We start from the raw sequence: 17,364 nt of genomic DNA on the forward strand, positions 1-17,364 counted from the left end.
TTCAATTTGCCATGGAATAACTAAAAATTGAGCATCAGAAGGAAAAAGGAGGAAAAGAAAAGCTCAAAAATAACCCACTCATATTTGAACATAGTATGCATTTAATGTCAGAAAAAGCTGGTTTAGAACTGTTTTATATTCTATGACATGGTAGCTATTAATTGTATTAACCTTTGTCCTGCAGCACGTGTAAAACAAAAAGCAATCATGTTTATCTCTTGGGGTCGTTATGAGGGTTAAAAGGGAGGTTACAGATGATGCTAATGGTGTGCCCGGCACAGGGGAAGTTTCCTTTCTTTTGGACTCTCTTTATCGACGAGGAGTGGATTGTGTGCACTGCCCCTTTCCCTTATTCACCATTCTCTCCTTCACTGCCTCCTTCCATAACACCCAGCCACCGGTCCCTGTTCCACAGAAGGGAAGAATTCTTCCTGGGACAGTGGGAGAGGCACTGAGTCAGTCTTGTCACATTCTGAGGGTGACCCTGCAAAGTCTCCTCATCTGTCAGTACCGCCACACTGAGCTATGGGTATTTCACGTGGCAACATGCACAAGAGCTGGGTAGACTAAGATAGAAGGTAAATGCTAGGCGACACTATGATTTCCACGAGACTGGTGGGCAGAAGGAAAATACTGAGTCTGCTCTCCAAAGTTCAGATCTGAATTCCTACAGGCAAGATTTTTGTTAATGACCAGAACCACTTAAGCTTCCTGGGAGCCATGTAACAAAGCAGAGAAAGACCAGGTGATAAAGCCCGGGGATGAGGGCTTAGGTAGGCGTAAGGATCCTACAGTCAGAGGTGGCTCCTGGGTGCTACATGCACAGTACTCCAAAGGCAGGGGGGCTTTAAGAAATACAAAAAACAAGAGTTACCATGTCAGCACTAGAGTTTCACAAACACCAATCTGTACAGAAACTACAACATGTGAAACTGCTAGACAATTGGAAGTTTAAAGGAAAAGCACACTTTTTCAAAAGTGGAAACTAGGTAAGAAATGTACGTACATTAATTACTCAGTTTTAGGATCTCTTGTTGATACATAGTCATCTTGCTATAAAAAACTTTTAAAAAGAGACGCATATAGCTTGCTCTTAGCAACTTCATAAGATTTTGTTTGCTAGATTTAGAGATTTAGGCATTCCCATAAATCTTTTCCGAACAAGGGGGATTATAAGCAAAGTAATTAGTAAATTAATTAATTAGACAAACAAGCCAGCTATTGACAAGCCTGGGGAAATCCCTCCCAATGCTTTTCTTTTTTGTCGTTTCAGAGGGGAAAAAAAACCTTGAAACAAGTAAGACCTACTACACGTATGCGTACAATTCCTCATTTTAATGTGTTTTTTTCCCCCAAGAACCCACAGATCCAGGTGCCCCAGTTAGCTTCCAGTTCTTGCCCAAGTTTAAATCTCTTACCCGATGTCTGCCATCTGGAGGCCTTGAGGGTCTGCCCTTACGTATGTGTTTACCAACATGCTGCTACACTCCCATGCTGCTACACTCCCCTCCCGGAGAGGCACCTGCCTCGACAGAGTGTGTTATGCAGCTGCCAGGGCAAGGCAGACCTGTTGGAATAGGCGACTATGCCGAGCCGTCCAGGGGAGTTGGCGCAAATAAGTCCCGAGCAGCTTCAAGTGACTACAGACCTAGACTCAGCTAATTAATGAAAACTGAAGCAAAGACGGTGACAACTCAAAGCCAGGGTGTGAAGCTCATGTCATCTGGCAAAGAAAACCCAGGGAGAAATCTCCTAAGGGCAGGGCATTAACGTTTGTGTCTTATTCGCTTTGCAGGCTAACACATTTCTGTTAGAAACACGTCTTTACACTCTGGAGAGATTTTTATGAGGTGTTGGCCTGCTGCTAATTACGGCAATGCCTACACTACAGCTAACAAAATAACTTCACTCATTTGATGCTGATTCCCTAGGTGACATGATACCTATGGAGCGATGTTCTTCACCCCAACTGAACAGTGAGTGCTATTTGTTGTCCAGCTTCTTTGTGTTCGGTCCTCGCATGCAATCGTCTCCAGCTTGAAATGCCCTTTTGCCTGCCACTTCACACAGTCACAACTCTTTGTTCCTAGAAAACACAGCATAAACTGCTTTCTCCCTTAATCCCATCTAAACTAACCCTGTCTGGTTCTGGCATCCACGCAATCAATAGATTTAGCTCTAACCTAGATTTCTCTACAGTTTGGGCAAGTTACCTCCTCTTTCTGGGCCTCGGTTTCTCTACCTATAGAAGGCAGATAATAATAATCTCTATGTCATAGAGCGGTTATGAGAATGAAAAGTTTGTTTTACTGTGGGTGTGTATGTGGACACACACATTTAGTGAATGGGAAGCGCTTATCAGCACAATACCGGGTACATAGTTAGCTCTGGAAAATGGCCATTGTTTTCATTAGCGTTACCACTAGTACTCCGCTGTTCCTATGCTTCCATTTGCCTTGATTACAAAGCTCTTGAGAGAAGGAGCTACTCTTAACACACTGCCCAGAAGCTAAGGAAGTGACACAAGTTCCAGTCAGTGTGAACTAAACAACTAAATAGCAAACCAGCAAGGGACTCAGGCATTTCACACTCAGACTACACTGCTGATTACAAGAGCTCATTCACACACGTGTGTGAGTTCTGTCAAAAACATACACAATAGTATCTGACTCTTTAAGTTCATCAACGGCAGGAGAAATAAATACCTCTGAATCTGTAGAAAACATGAATTTCAACCAGGCTTCAGAATGAGAAAGAAAATCCACCGTGGCCCCGGACCATCTGCAGAAGAATCTTGAAGGTCTGACTGAAGGAAAGGTGAGGCGCGGTGGGGTGATGAGGCCTCGAAGCCAGCACAGCCCTGAGCACAAACATAAAGCTAAGCTTCCTGTGCTGGGGGAAGGGCAGGGAGCACAGGCCACGCAAGGAAATAAGGTTCCTCGAAAGGTGATTGATTTCTAGGTGCAAGTTAGTAACTACTCCAGAGCCCAACCCTAACCTCAGGCAGTGCTCAGCTCTCCCAGGAAAAGCCACTTGCCAATGGAGAGAGACACACAACTGAATTTACACTGGGGACATTTCCAACTTGTTTTCTAGACCACCATCTACATAGCTGCCTCCCTTCCACCTGTCCTGCTTCTGTTCGTACCATTTTCATTCCCCATGTAAGTCTGATGTCTGTTAATCCCAAGTGAAGGGAACCTCCAAAGATTACCCAGGCTCTTATAGAGGAGGGAACTGTTCCAGAAAGGTTAGTAACTTTCCAAAGGTCACAAAATTAGGGGCATAGCAGGCAATGAAACCTAGATTGTGTGACCACCACCCTCCTCCCAAAGCAATCTAGTTTCCAACTCCACGTCATCCTGCCCCTCCCAGACTTCTGCCCCTCCCAGACTTTCACTGTGGCTGCTAAATCATCAAGGTAAGTTCTGTTGTCAAGTGGGCCATTGGAACCGGCCTCCTTGTTTTAGGTAGGACAAAATATATCAGGCTGTCTTTCACTCTGGGGTTACGTGGCTCAGCATCAGGAGGGAACTTGTGCCCCACCAACTGTCATTCACCCTCAACAGTCCCTGACATCATACCTTCCTAAGATTTTTGACTAATAAGAAATGTAAATGACTAATGAATACCGTGAATTATTTTAAAACCTTTTTTTATAGACAAATACTTTATTCCTCCATTTTTTAAAATGGGTTATATTTTCTTTTCCTTTCAGGCCATAGCAGTGCTGTTTCAGCAGGAAATGTCATAGCTTGAATTAAAAAAAAGAAAAATCTACACTGAATTAGCTTTTACACCTAACAACAGACTGGGAACAATACAAGGACACTTTGTAAAAGGAAGAAAGAAACGAATTTAGCACACTAGAAACCAGAAGTTATTTCTTAAATCAAAGTTACTTGCAACAAGTGACTTCTTGGCAGGGAAAATTATTTACCTTCAAATAACCATGTCAAGTTAGGAAAAAAATATTTCACAAAATAGCCATGAAATTAATATTTTCTTTAGGTGGTAAGGGGACAAGATAAGAAGCTACCGTGTTTCCCTGAAAACAAGACCTAGCCGGACAATCAGCTCTAATGTGTCTTGGAGCAAAAATTAATATAAGACCCGGTCTTATTTTACTATAATATAATACATATAATATAATATAACATAACATAATATAAATATAATACTGTGTCTTATATTAATTTTTGGTCCAAAAGACGCATTAGAGCTGATTGTCCGGCTAGGTCTTATTTTCGGAGAAACAGGGTATATGATTCAATTTTACCCACTCCTAAGAAATTCCGCAATACTATGCACTGCTCAGTATTGTCAGGCAAATGACAATGAAGGGAAGGGGGGTTCCCAGGAACGTGTGACATATAATTATTAGTCATCAGTTTGGGAAATTCGGGACATAGTCACTATCAGTCAAACATATTATAATTTGCTAAATGTCCAAGATATAAGTTTCCTTGGAAATGACGGGTAAAGATAGTAAAGGCTCTGCACAGCCCTTCAATTTTCCTATTTTGTGGGCTGGCAGATATTGGGGAATTTCACATTCTAGTATGAAGGAGAAACAATGATATTTAATTAACCTATGCGTGGGTATTCCTCATCAGGGATGAATCCAGTCCAGTGAGTATGAAGATGGGTCTTTAAAAAAGACTTCTCAAAATTACCAGCATAAAATGAGATACTGGGCCTTAGAAAGAGCCTGTGCCCATGAGAGGCTTTGAAGCTGAGATGTCACTGGCTTTGAGACAAGTCTGCCTGGTCCGTAATACGTTCACATGTATGTATGGACGTTCACATGTATGCTGGGGACACCTGAAAGGGCCAAAACCAACATATTTCCATACAGTCCCCATTTCAACACCAAGTATATCGTAAATACTTTCATACACATTTTTGCTGAGTTCAAATGGCTAAATAGAAATGTTTACAGGTTATGTTTTAGATGAGCTATTAAATGAATTCCACTTATTTAACAAGGTGGCTTTACCACCTTTTCAGGAAAATCTCAAAATTACCATATTACTATCTGTTGTCTGCAGTAATTTATTAGGCAGTGATACCAATGTATGGAAACACATCTAAATGATTCTAAGAGAGTATCTCAGATCAGTGTCACAGTGCAACTAAATTCAATGGTTATAAGTAAATGTGGATGAGGTAGGGAGGGACAGTGCTGAGTGGTCCAGCATGGCACCCCTGAAATCAATGAGCTCAGGTTTGGGTTCAGTCAAATGGCCCTGAATGGGCCATTTACAGGACACGCTGTCCTGCCTCTGCCCCACACCAGAAGCCCAATGCAGGCAGAGCACTCCGGCACATCTTAATTATGGCAACAGAAAACAAGAAGAGAGAAATATCTCTGAGCACCTCAGCCTTAAATCAATCCATGGAGCCCTTCGCCAGAAGAAAAAGATGTATCGTGAAAGTAGATTCAAGAATCACAGGCTTCTGGGATTTGAGGCAAATCTCTACCTTAGCACAGCAGAAAATCATTACTGTCCCATTAACTTCAGGAAGTAGATTTGACCCTTTTGGACTTTCTTTCTTAAGGCTCTTGGATCTCCAGGGTGCAGTGAAGTGCACCCTAGACCAGCTGCAGCCTTTGCTAGAGTAGAAATCTGAAAATAACACATTCACTCTGACACGCCAACTCACTACTTTAATTGTGGCTCATTAAAGATGTAAACAGAAGACTTTTGTTCACCTCTACTACAATTCCACTGCTGCAGTCAAATTACAATGCTTCTGCTTCTGTGCAGAAAGGAATACTTCTGCTTTGCATCGTATCACCGCAAGTGGAGAGCTGTGATTCACTCATTTTCCAACAGCAGCCATCACATGTTTGTGCTTGTCGTTGGACAGAGGCAGGTAGACAGAATGATGAATTTAAAAATCAATGGAAAGAGGAGTAAAACACTAGTCAGCCAAAAGATGGTATCTAAAAAATTCTCAACTATTCCAGGAGGCATTACGGTAATGCAAGCCTGCTTGCTGAAATTCTGCATAGAATTCAGGCCGAATAGAGGCTAAAACCAAAGTGAGGGAGAATCTGCTCCAAAGAGGAACATGAAACTCCCCAACAGGAGTTTGGTTTTTGTCTTACAAGTGTTATTTTCTTGTTACTAAGGAGGAAAATTTTCTGTATCTTCGATTTACCCATATTCTTACAGGACCTAGTTTTTTAAATTAGAATGAGAATTATACCTTATTGATAATTGTTGATACAATAAGTATTGAAAATAAATACTTTCCACATAAAAAAGCATATTGGAAACACTGTGTTAAAATTAAAGGCCAGATACAAAAGGACAAATATTGGTTGATTCCAGGTATATGTGGCACCTTAAAAACACAAACTCATAGAGGTGGAAAGTAGAGTAGAGGTTTCTAGCAGCTGGGGAGAGGGAGGAATAAGTAGTTAGAGTTTAATAGTTTTTGCTTGAGGTGATGAAAAAGCTCTGGAAATGGACAGTGGCGATAGTTACACAATATTGTGAATGCACCTAATGCCATTAAACTATACACTTAAAATGGTTAAAGTGGTATATTTTATGATTGATACATATATATATCATATCATATCATATCATATATATATATATATATATATATATATATATATATACCACAATTAAAAATATCTATATTTAAAAATCAAATTGAGGAACTTTCAAAATGGGTGCTAGATTGATAGCTGGTTCCCCGAGACCCAGTGCTGTTGGCTCATTGACTCTCCCAAGTGGATGAGGGCAGTGCCAGGAGAGGGAAGGGCTGAGGCCACTGTGGACACTCACCAGGGAACGAGAGAATACCATGTCCAAACCTGCAAAGTAGGTACAGCTGCAGGGGAGCTAAGCCTCGGAAAACTGGCACCAGCATGAGTGCCAAATATTTACGAGCACTAATTTAAACGCATTAAGCGGATCTGATATTTTCTGGAGAATCCTACTGCAGATCAATTTCACCGAACAGATAACCACTCCAAATCTGTCAAGTTAATAAATACAGATTTGGGCTGACTTTACACAATACGTGCTTGTAGGTTCACTGCCCATGACCTGTGATAGCTGGCACTGAACTTCTCCTTTCGCTAAATGTCATTCCAAATTCCAGGCAGCATTTGGAAGCAAGAGCTGCTCTGCCTGTTGCTAAGTGGTTTTTTTCAGTACAATAAATTTGGTTTCAATCAAATGGAAGAAGCGAAGTGCTTACCTTAACTATCTAGGGTTCTTGCAGTGTACTTACTCCCAAATTCTATTTTACTGTGAAGAGCAAGTCCGCTCTGCATGCCCGCCCAGCCCAGGACGCCAGGCTCTTACAAGCAGCTAATTTGATGGGCTTTTAGAAATGGCCACCTGCCAGCTGTGTCATTTAGAAGGATGCTGGTCCTGAGGACAGTTGAAAATAATGTTTTTCCATCAACCTCTACAAAGTAGATTAGGTGCTTGTGGGGCTTTAGTTTCCCTGAAAGCAACAGAGTGCTAACAAAGTGGTCTTAAACCAGTGGAAGAAAACAATCCTGGTGGAGATTGGAAATCAGAAGTGGCTCAATAAAAGGAAGGGGGGTGAGGACAGAGTACAGGCTAGGGCTCAGGAAGGCCAGGGTTTGACTCCTGGCTTTATCCCTGCCAACTGGGTGAAATTCTTCAGCACAAGTATAACCTCATCCATTATAAGAATGTGTAATTTGAAGGTAAAAATCATGCTCTTTATCTTTAAGACTTTTTTTGTGTGAGGATCAGATGAGACGAAACATGTACAGGCACAAAGAAATTGGTTTAACTGTTGATAGGTTAATTGGTAGTTTCCTCTTTAACGGAAAATGCACAAAAAGTGTCTCCCAAGTTGTATTGAAGGAAGCTTTTAAAATAGACTTCACCTGTATGTATGGCGTATCCACTGTGCTGAAGGTCCCGTGCTGTTACATGTGGGGAACACAGTGGGGTGTAACACATGTCTTTAATTTGAGGGAACTAGAGTCTAACAGAGCATATAAGTAAATCGCTGCTAAGTCTGGTCATGACCTCTCCCACTCCAAAACCTTCAGTGGCTCTCACTTAAGAAAAGTTTCCAACCCTTGGTATGGGGTTAATTCATTTGTTCTCATCTGTAAAATGGGGATAACTGTTACGGGGAGTTGTGATCAGAGATAATTTATGTAAAGCACCAATCACAGAATCTGGTGTAAGGCAGCTACTCACTTAACAATTCATATTAATTATTATCATCATTATTATTAAATTGACCCATCTTTTCTCCCAATCTCCCATTATTCCACCTCCCAAACCTTACACTGGACCCAAACTGGTCCCCAGCATTCCTGAAACACACACTGGACTCTCCCTTCTCCTCACCTTTGTTCACTCACCCTCAGGTGAAGGGAATGCCTTGTTTCCATCTCTGCCAGTTGGGATCCTGGCCATAGCTCAAGGTCTAGCTCAAAATACCTCCTCCATATTCTTACCACTCCCTAACTAGACCAAACATCTCCTTTGTGTTCCCACAGCATTTTCTCACCTTCCCTAGCTGAGCTCACCCACGTTTCACCTTCCCTAACTGATCAGAAAATCATAAAGTCAGTTAGAAGGAAGGCACTAAGAATAAAGGCTGGAAAAAATTTATTACGAATTGAGTAACTGTCTAAGTGAATACCATGAAAGTGACATGTTAACAGCTAGCATTTTTTGAAAGCTTTATATGCATTAACTCATTTCGTTTTTACAACTCTGATAGATTCTGTTTTATTTTTCCCATTTCATGGGTTGATAAGCCGGAACCAAAAAAAGTTAAGTAACTTGCTCAATGTTACACAACTATTAAGTGGCAGATTTGTATTCAAATCCAGGAAGTCTGCCTCATGAACTTATGCTCTTAAACACTACATAAGATTATTTCCCAACAACATGGTAGCAATCTATTATGTACCACTCAAAAAATAAAAAAATAAAATCCATGATGACTGTAATCAGTTTTCTCAGGGCGGGATTTTAAAACTTGGAGGTCCATCCATATATTCTTGTGGGGACAAAGCCCCAAAAAAACAGTTTCCAGGCTCTCGGCCTCACAATAGAAAGGTGCTGGCTCGGGTAGTAAATGGCCATTAGCTGTGATCAGATGGTCAGCAGCTGTGGCTAGTTGGCTGTCAGCTGTAACCCGTAGGCCATTGGCCACTAATATAACTGCTGTGGCTACGCTAGCAGAAAAGGAATGGGGGCTAGCAAGAGGATGGTGGCTGGCAAGCGCGGACTGCTGTTAGGCAGATTATGTAGATCCTGCTTCCTGTGTCTCCAGCCCAGCCGCCAGCGAGAATATATTGGTTTGACTCCCCTATCTATGGCTCCGTGGGTGTTCCTTTTTGGCCTTACCGTGTCCTGCGTTCTTGGGCGGGGAGTGGGAGCTGAGACCCTGCACGACAAATGGTGTAGCGAGCAGGGTCTCCCGCACGACAATTCTGTTCGGAATTTAGATCCTTCAAGTCTCATGAAAAGTTGTCTTCTCCTTTGTAGCCTTCCTAATTGAGGCTGCTACGCTTACAAATACTTCCGCTTGTGCTAACCAATGCCAGACAACCTTAGCTAGGCTACAGCCGCAATATCACCACATGGACCCATATACCTGGTCCGCAGAGGGCAGTTCAAGATAAGCACCTACTATATCAAGAAGCACCTGACTCTGTAATGAAAACAGCAGTAGTCTACTGCCTTCCTGGATTTTTGTCACTAGGTCTTTAGGATGCTTTCGAGTACTGGCTTTCACAAAAGAGTCATTCAACACTTGGTACCTCCTGGTAAATGAAATGCAGCCACAACCAGAAAAAGTTCTAGCCCCCTGGATGGTGCAGCAGGGAATAACTAAAGGTGAACTGTGAGTCTGCATTCATTTACCTGAGCCACCGTTGATTTCTTGATGGAGCTTCTAAGCAGCCAAAGGGTCAGGTTTTTAGATGAATGCAATGCTCAGGACAGATAAATAAGAAATTTCAGCAAAGGTTCTTCATTGTGCAAAACAGACAAAGATCAACTTATATGAAATGCTGAAAAGTGCTCTGGTATGTAACGTTTTCAAGACAGTAGTCCAAGAATACAATGTTGTTGACTGGCCAATTTGTTAATTCGTTAATCTAATGATAAATCAACTTTTATCATGATTTTATATGCATGAAAACTAAAGGCTGGGTAAGACTATCATGCAAAAAAAGTGGCAAATCTCAAATTGAAATTCTTTATTCCAACTTACTGACTCTAAAAAATTTATGGAAAAAAATTATATATAATATATATAAGATAATATCTAGTATTAAATAATATTCTCTTGATGTCAAAATATTGTCTAAAAAGATGTGTAACATGCCTCACACATTGATCACTATAAAATCACATTCTAAATTCCTTGCTCACAAGTGCAAATGATGATTTTTTTCCCCAGTGGCATTCTTATCACGGGATATTAAAAAACATCCTACTCCTCCCTTTGAAAAGGAACTTTTGAGGATGCCAAATTAATTTTGGAGATGACTTTTCATTTTATTTAAGCCAAGATATGTTTTCTCCTTTGCTATTTTAACTAAATAGAATTCTTAGAAATGAAAAAATAGTAACAAGTATATTCCTAGAGTTGAATAACCTTTCAGAATTGAAAACGTTACATCAATCCTTTAATGCTATCCAATCTTGGCTTCTTAAATTCCCTTGAGGCAAAATAACATACAAACAACAAAAAAACCCCACACACATGTTCATATTATGTTGCCAGCATCAAATGTGTCATTTCTTTCAATTTCTGATTTGGCCAATATGATTTTTCATGACAAAAAATAGTTTAAGAAGCAATTTCCAGTAACTTCACAAATGGGGCTACTGAGAAGCTGAAGTGATTCTACCTGATGTTAGAATTTTCAAATACTAAAAATTCTTTCTAGTAGTTTAGTTAAAATGGTCTGACACTGACTCCAACTACTTTTGTAAAAACTGTTTAATCCAAAAGCTGTTTAATCTACTTTTTGTAATTTTTACAACACAGTAATTAGCACTGGGCTTATCTGAAAAAAAATTAAATCTTACCTGAAGGATCACTTGTATATTTCTAAATGAGTTCTTTCCTTTCTTCTTACCCTCCATAAATATTTACTAAGCTATATTATGTGCAGGAATGGGCTTAATAATCAATCTCCACCCTCATGCCATCCACAAAGATATCTACATAAATAAAAACTTTCAACTCAGAGAGCTAATGCAGGAAAAGGGGACATTTCCATTAGGCCTCTATGAATGAGGCATTCACCTTGTAGAGACATAGAATTTCATGCAGAAGAATCAACATGAAGAAAGATATAGTTATTAAAATACATGGTATGTTTAGAAAGGAAGGACGTGTTGCATGGAAAGATGGGAGGTATGGGAGATGAGATTTAAATGGTGAGTTGATAACAAATTCCTCAGGGTCCTGGATGGCATGCAATAAAGTTCACATTTTACCTTGTAGGGAAGGGAAAGCTAACAAAATCCTTTCGATTTTTCCTTTTACTTCGTCATGTTCATTCATTACTATGGAAAATACCAAAGGAGTATTATTTTTAAAGAAAGAAGTAGCAATCATTCTAACACTACAAACATCTTCATTTTTTTGCTTTATTTCCTTCTAGCCTTTGTTGACAGGCATACATTTTATCATTATGTTGTAATCTCTCTCTATATATATATACAATTTTGAAGTATGAGTTTTATACTTAACGTTGTATTAGGAACACTTTTCCATACTTCCACATGCTATGAAGGGTTTTCAGGAATGGGGATAATTCAACCAGACCCTTGTTTTAGGAAGGCAATTCTCAACATAGCAGGATGAATGGAATACAGGAAGGAAAGACTTAAGGCCAGTGGCCTCTCTTGGAAGTGGCTGCAGTAGTCCAGGCAAGTGACGCTAACAGCCTGAAACAGAACACAGACAAGCGGATGGAAAAAGAGCGAGCAGAATATAAAGTATTTAAGAGGTAAAACTACAGCATGTGGTCAAGGGATGAAGTATCGGAAAAGGAGATAGTGTCCAGAATCCATGACTGGCTACCTGCTGATCCTGTTTCTCTAAACAAGGAACCCATAAAGGGAGACAGATTAGTGACAGGTGTAGGTCCAGCCTCAAGTGGAAGGCACCTGTATAATGTCCAATTGGAGCCATCCAGGGGGAAGTTGGAAGCCAATGATCTTAAACTAGGAAGAGAAAGAGGGAGCAATGTCAGTCATCAGAGCAGAGCTGATAATGATGCAAGACGTGAAGATGCCTTCGGGGAGAGCATGTGCAGTAACGAATGCTGGTGAGTTTCTTTCAGTTTTCACTCCATCGGTGTGCAAGTGTGCCACTTTAATTCTAATTTCTTTTGATGCACAGCAAACCCCTCCCTGCAAAGCTCTCAGACTGTCACCAAGGAAGGGTACCTTCCAAGCAAATCAACATCTGTTTTGATGATACCTATTATAAGACAAGGCACTGCATTTCCTGAACCAGTGTGGTTTTACTCACAGTTATACCAAACCACACAGCTCCTCTGAAGGACTGATGCAATTATTAGCCTGTGATAGCATCAGCAAGAAGCTCGAGTTATATAACACATTTCACAGAAGGCATGCTTCGTACTGCTTTACAGAACGTTGGCTTAGGTCCATGATAGGTATCTAACTCCTCTAAGCTAGAAAGCACTTAAGGAACTTTCTAATGATCTTCAGAGAGGGTACTGGACTGGCTCTTATTTATATCTGCCTTCAGAAAGAAGTGCCTATGATTTAGGTGGCCCTTTGGAAATCCTGCAGTTCTCAAGGGTGCCTCATGGTAAACGATACAAGTGACATAGTTTCTAATCAGACAAATGCTCTTTTACAACCAGCTTTTCTCTGTTCCAACCACAGATGGCTACTTATAAGGATATACTTCATGACCCACTCAAGACCTCCAAAACGGCAATGCCAGCATGTGGTATTTGGCTAAAGTCACACGATTTATATTTCTTTAATTTTCTCCCAAGTTATTCCTCTACCTTAAAGCCTTTAACAAAGATTCAAAGACACTAATATCAACAAACTGTACATTTCTCTTCCATAGCTGATAGCCTCCTCACCCCAAAGCAGCCCTCACCCCCACCCACCCAACTGGAAGAAGCTACGCAGAGGAAAATCTAGTCAGGTCTCTGTGAAGCCTGTATTAAAAAGCCTCTTTTGCCCTTCACCTGCTTTGGGAACCGTGCTGTTTTATCCTTCCCTTAGCTGAGAACATGAGAAAAGGCCCATTCCTAACCTACTCAGTTATACCTTTCTGCTCCCTCTCATTGTCAAAATTCAATGCAGACCCAGAAAAAGGTGCTTTCCTGTCACTGTGCACGAATATGCCTCTTAACACAAACTTAATTCAGGATTGGTACAACTTCTCGGAGTAAAACTGTGAAGAAGCAAGAGTCCAAAAAAATTAAAATGTTGCAAAAAAAAAAGATGAATGCATTTGGTTGTCGTTACCTTAACAGTGAATAAATTGCCAGATTGTCCCACTTGTTCCTTAACAGGCTGGCTAGGCTTCTACGAGTTCTTCTGTTTGGTTTCCAACTTGACCTGTCATATCTGCTCCCAGGGCTGCATCCGCCAGCAAGGGCGTTCAGGAGTTGCACCAGAAGCAACAATACCCTGCAAATCTTTTCTGCATCATCCAAGCCCAGGCTTGTCCTCGCTAGAGCAAGCAGAGGAGGGTAGGAGGGGACCCAGTGTCACCACTGCAGTCTGTTACCATCAGATTCAAATCCCAAATCTGCTGCTGACACTGTGGGTGCTTTGATGTGTGTCCACTGCAGCTTAACGTTATCCCTTTCAGCAGTGGGACCGCTCTCCTTCCACCAAAACTGACAACCTGTTCCCCTAAGAGCTGAAAGGAATAGCATTCAAAATAAACTGTCAAGGGAGCAGGTGTGGCTTTGGGAGCCTGGGCGAGAGCTCCTCGGTTACTGCCGCACTGCTCCCGTCCCCTGATCTTTCTCCCATCCTGTCACTCCAGACCAGCTCCCCAGATCTGCTGTTCCTGTTATCATCAGACTTGGGCGGGGGCTACGCCATTACTGGGGACAGTCAGTGTCAGCGGCTGAAGAGAAAGCTATGTAAAAAGTTTTCCAGGAGACCTGGGGGAACACTACACATTTAGACAAAACAGGTTTTCTAAGGGTTCAGACAATAAGCTGACTTCACATCCTGAAAAGGCGAGGCAGTTGAAGAGTGAATGCAACCACCATGGCTACTTACATCAAGAAGCCAGTACTTCCTGAGCAGCTACGATGTGCTCAGACCTACACCCTAGGCTGTTGGTAAGGAGGCAGAAAGGAGGATGAAGAAGTAGACAGCTGTTTGCAAACCTCAGTGTGCAAAAGAGTTATCTGTGGTGAGTTTCTTGGGCTTGACATCCCCAGAAATTCTGACTCATCGAGCCTGCTGTTGCTGATTCTGCAACTTTAATACATGCGTCCAGGTGATTCCAATCAGGAGGTCATGGGGCTAGACCACCTTTGAGAAACACTGGGCTCTGATCTGATTCCTGCCCTCAGGCAGTTTACAACCCAGACAGAGGATGGTGATCACCCATAAAGCAATGCATAGCTATATATTCTTTAATGATGCAGGCTCTACATGTTAGAGGGGTTCATAGAGAGAGATGAGCAGGGAAGTCCTGAAAGGAAAGGAAGTCGTCACAAGACTCTGAACGTGAGCCAGGCTTGGTGGTCAGGCAGGACTTGGGAGAGAAGAAGATAGCCCCATGCAAACATCTTCAACAGACCTCCTAATTCTGTGTGACACAGTGGCCACAGCCTACGGCCTAAAGGCAGAGGAAGACATGGGACAGAAGACTGCTACGAAACAGGTAGAGAGGCTTCGTACGTTGATTGCAAGGAGGACAGTGTCACCTGAGGAATCATAAAACTGACGTTTCCAGATAACACGGTTTACATTTTCATTCTGCCACATTCATGTGGTTTCCTGCACTTCATAATTTAACATTCGTAGGAGAAAACAAATGCTGTTGCGAAACCCAAATAATGCATCACCCTGGGGCAGACAGACAATTGCTAACAAGAGTGACAGGTGAGCCTCATCTAAAGTGTCATTCACAGCTCTGCTTCAGAAAAGCGTCTTTAGTAAGAGAGGAAAACAAATTCTGGTCAATGTCAAACAAGGTTTGGAGTTCTATGGGGTTTAAGGCCTGGCAGATAACCCATAACACAGAATAAACACAGATGGAAAAAGTTAGATCCCCAACAGAAAAAGAAAGGACAATAACTCAAAAGAAGCCCATCTCGTGTACTCAAATAGTATAGTCATATAACACTGTGCCACAGTTTCTCCAATGCTACAAGGAATAAATTATTAACTGTAGATACTGCGAGGCCTGGGGTGGTTCACAAGATTGGTGCCATCAGGGAGAAAGAACCCCCCCCCTACATCCCCTCCCCCACAGGTTCCTAACCCTTTTCTCCACACTAGTTGATCCAATGAGCCCCCCTCTGCAAATAACGACTTGCCAAGGGCACACAATAAATTCTGCGGAGCAAGAATCAAAGGGTATAATTATTTAATTAATTTCACTAGCGTGGACAGTTGAATTTTAAATTTGCATTAGACCTTGGCCATCATCGAGGTGCATCCGGGCATTTTTATAGGTGACTCATTCCAAGAGGACAAGTAAGTTTGTCTGAGGTCACCAAGATAGGTGAGCAGAACTGGGCTTCCATCTGAGGGCTCTGTTTCCAAGAAATACAATGAGCTAGGCGGATAAGACTTTCTTGGAAGTCCACATTATTTTGATGTGTAGCTTGGAATTGTTCATTTATAGTTTGGAGCATTTAAATTTTACTCCCAAAGCAAGACTGTCATTCAGGGCATCATGTTTAGGAAAAAGGTACCCAATAAACACTTGCTGACCAGGACCTGGAGATTCCCAATGCCTCTCACTTTTGCCCATCCCAATTCTTCACTACAGGGTCATGAACTTGGAATAAGATTGAATCTCCTATCGCTTCTATGATGAATGTCTTATATTCTCAGCTACAATGGAATTATCTGGAAATGTACTTTGTCACTTGTGTGTTTAATTGTTTGGTTTGTTTTTCTTCTCCTTCTTCTCCTTCTCCTTCTTGGTCTTTTTCTAATGCAAGTGCATTCTACTCAGATCCTACTACTCTGCACATTCCAGAACCAAACACACTAAGTAAATTTAGTTGCTTTTTTGGCTCTCCATCACTAGGACAACATTTTCTCAAACATCCTGTTGCTTAGGCTGTAGAAAAATAGCCATGCACTTGAATAAGATGTCCTGGGACACCAAATAAACGATGACTGATGAAATTTAAGGCTGATAGATGCCAAGTCCTTCGGATGACTTACCCAAGACCATTTGTTTCAAGACCATTCATGCAGGCTGAAGTCCACACTTTCTCTCTTGCTCATGGTCTGTAGCAGCAGTACTTCTGAGGCCTCCAAATAAACTCTTTCATTTTGCTCCAGTATGCTGCAGTAAGACAAAACAAAACATCAAGTCAGAACGAAAATGCCAATTCAAGCAGTTAGTTGATATTCAGGGGGAAATCCCTGGCTTTTCTCCGATGTATGTTTTATAACTTCAAATAGGCAGGTTAATGACCAGAGCAAAGTTATCGCACAACTCGTCTACATATGATAAAAACTGGATGTGGTGAAGAAGGAAGAAAGGAAGAAACAAAGCACCTACTAGGTAGGTAATGCGTCTCGAAAATTATGATATTCACCAGTGGGGATGTGCTTGCAAAATTTCAAGTTTACTAAGTGAAGTAAGTAAATAAAGAAGGATTCATTAAGTTTACACACTGAAAGATACCAAAATGTAGTTTATGGAGGATAGAAAGTGAAGCCAGTTTTATTTCAAATTAAAATTCATCTGATTCTGCCCAATAAACTCAGACCGATTGAACTAATATGAATATTTTTAAATAAAGGGCTACTGGGATTGAACAACAACAAAAAATAAAGTATAAAAGAGAGGAAATTTTCCCATTTTGCACTGCAAACAAGTAATTGATGGGTTTTCGTTCTGACTCTTGATGAATCTTGATAAAGACGTTCTCCACCCAAGATGGAAAGCAGCATTTACTTAACGCACTGAATATGAAATGAATGGTTAAAATATGCATGCCTCTCTACCCCCACTCCGAGCAGCTGATGAAGCCTACACATTAGAACTGTATGTGACAAGGTCGCTCTGAAAAGTTCTCTTCTGTTTTGTGAGCTTAAAACCCTCACTTGTCACGGGGTGTTGTTCTAGCTTCATCTGATGCTCAGTGAAATCCACCCCACTGTT

General features: G+C 41.3%; 1 protein-coding gene across 2 annotated transcripts in view; it reads right to left on the reverse strand.

The window, feature by feature from the left end:
* ATXN1 (ataxin 1) overlaps positions 1-16,539 on the reverse strand; it is a 288,719-nt gene extending 272,180 nt beyond the window's left edge. The window contains exon 1 of one of the 2 annotated variants that reach the window (XM_081057551.1): positions 16,416-16,539. The gene's annotated coding sequence lies outside the window, so the exon portion shown is untranslated. The remainder of the gene's footprint in view (positions 1-16,415) is intronic. The other variant, XM_081057552.1, reaches the window with a different exon arrangement.
* Positions 16,540-17,364: the final 825 nt, after the last annotated feature.

The sequence above is a fragment of the Rhinolophus hipposideros genome, assembly GCF_964194185.1.
Source record: "Rhinolophus hipposideros genome assembly, chromosome: 8".
Taxonomy (NCBI): Eukaryota; Metazoa; Chordata; class Mammalia; order Chiroptera; family Rhinolophidae; genus Rhinolophus; species Rhinolophus hipposideros.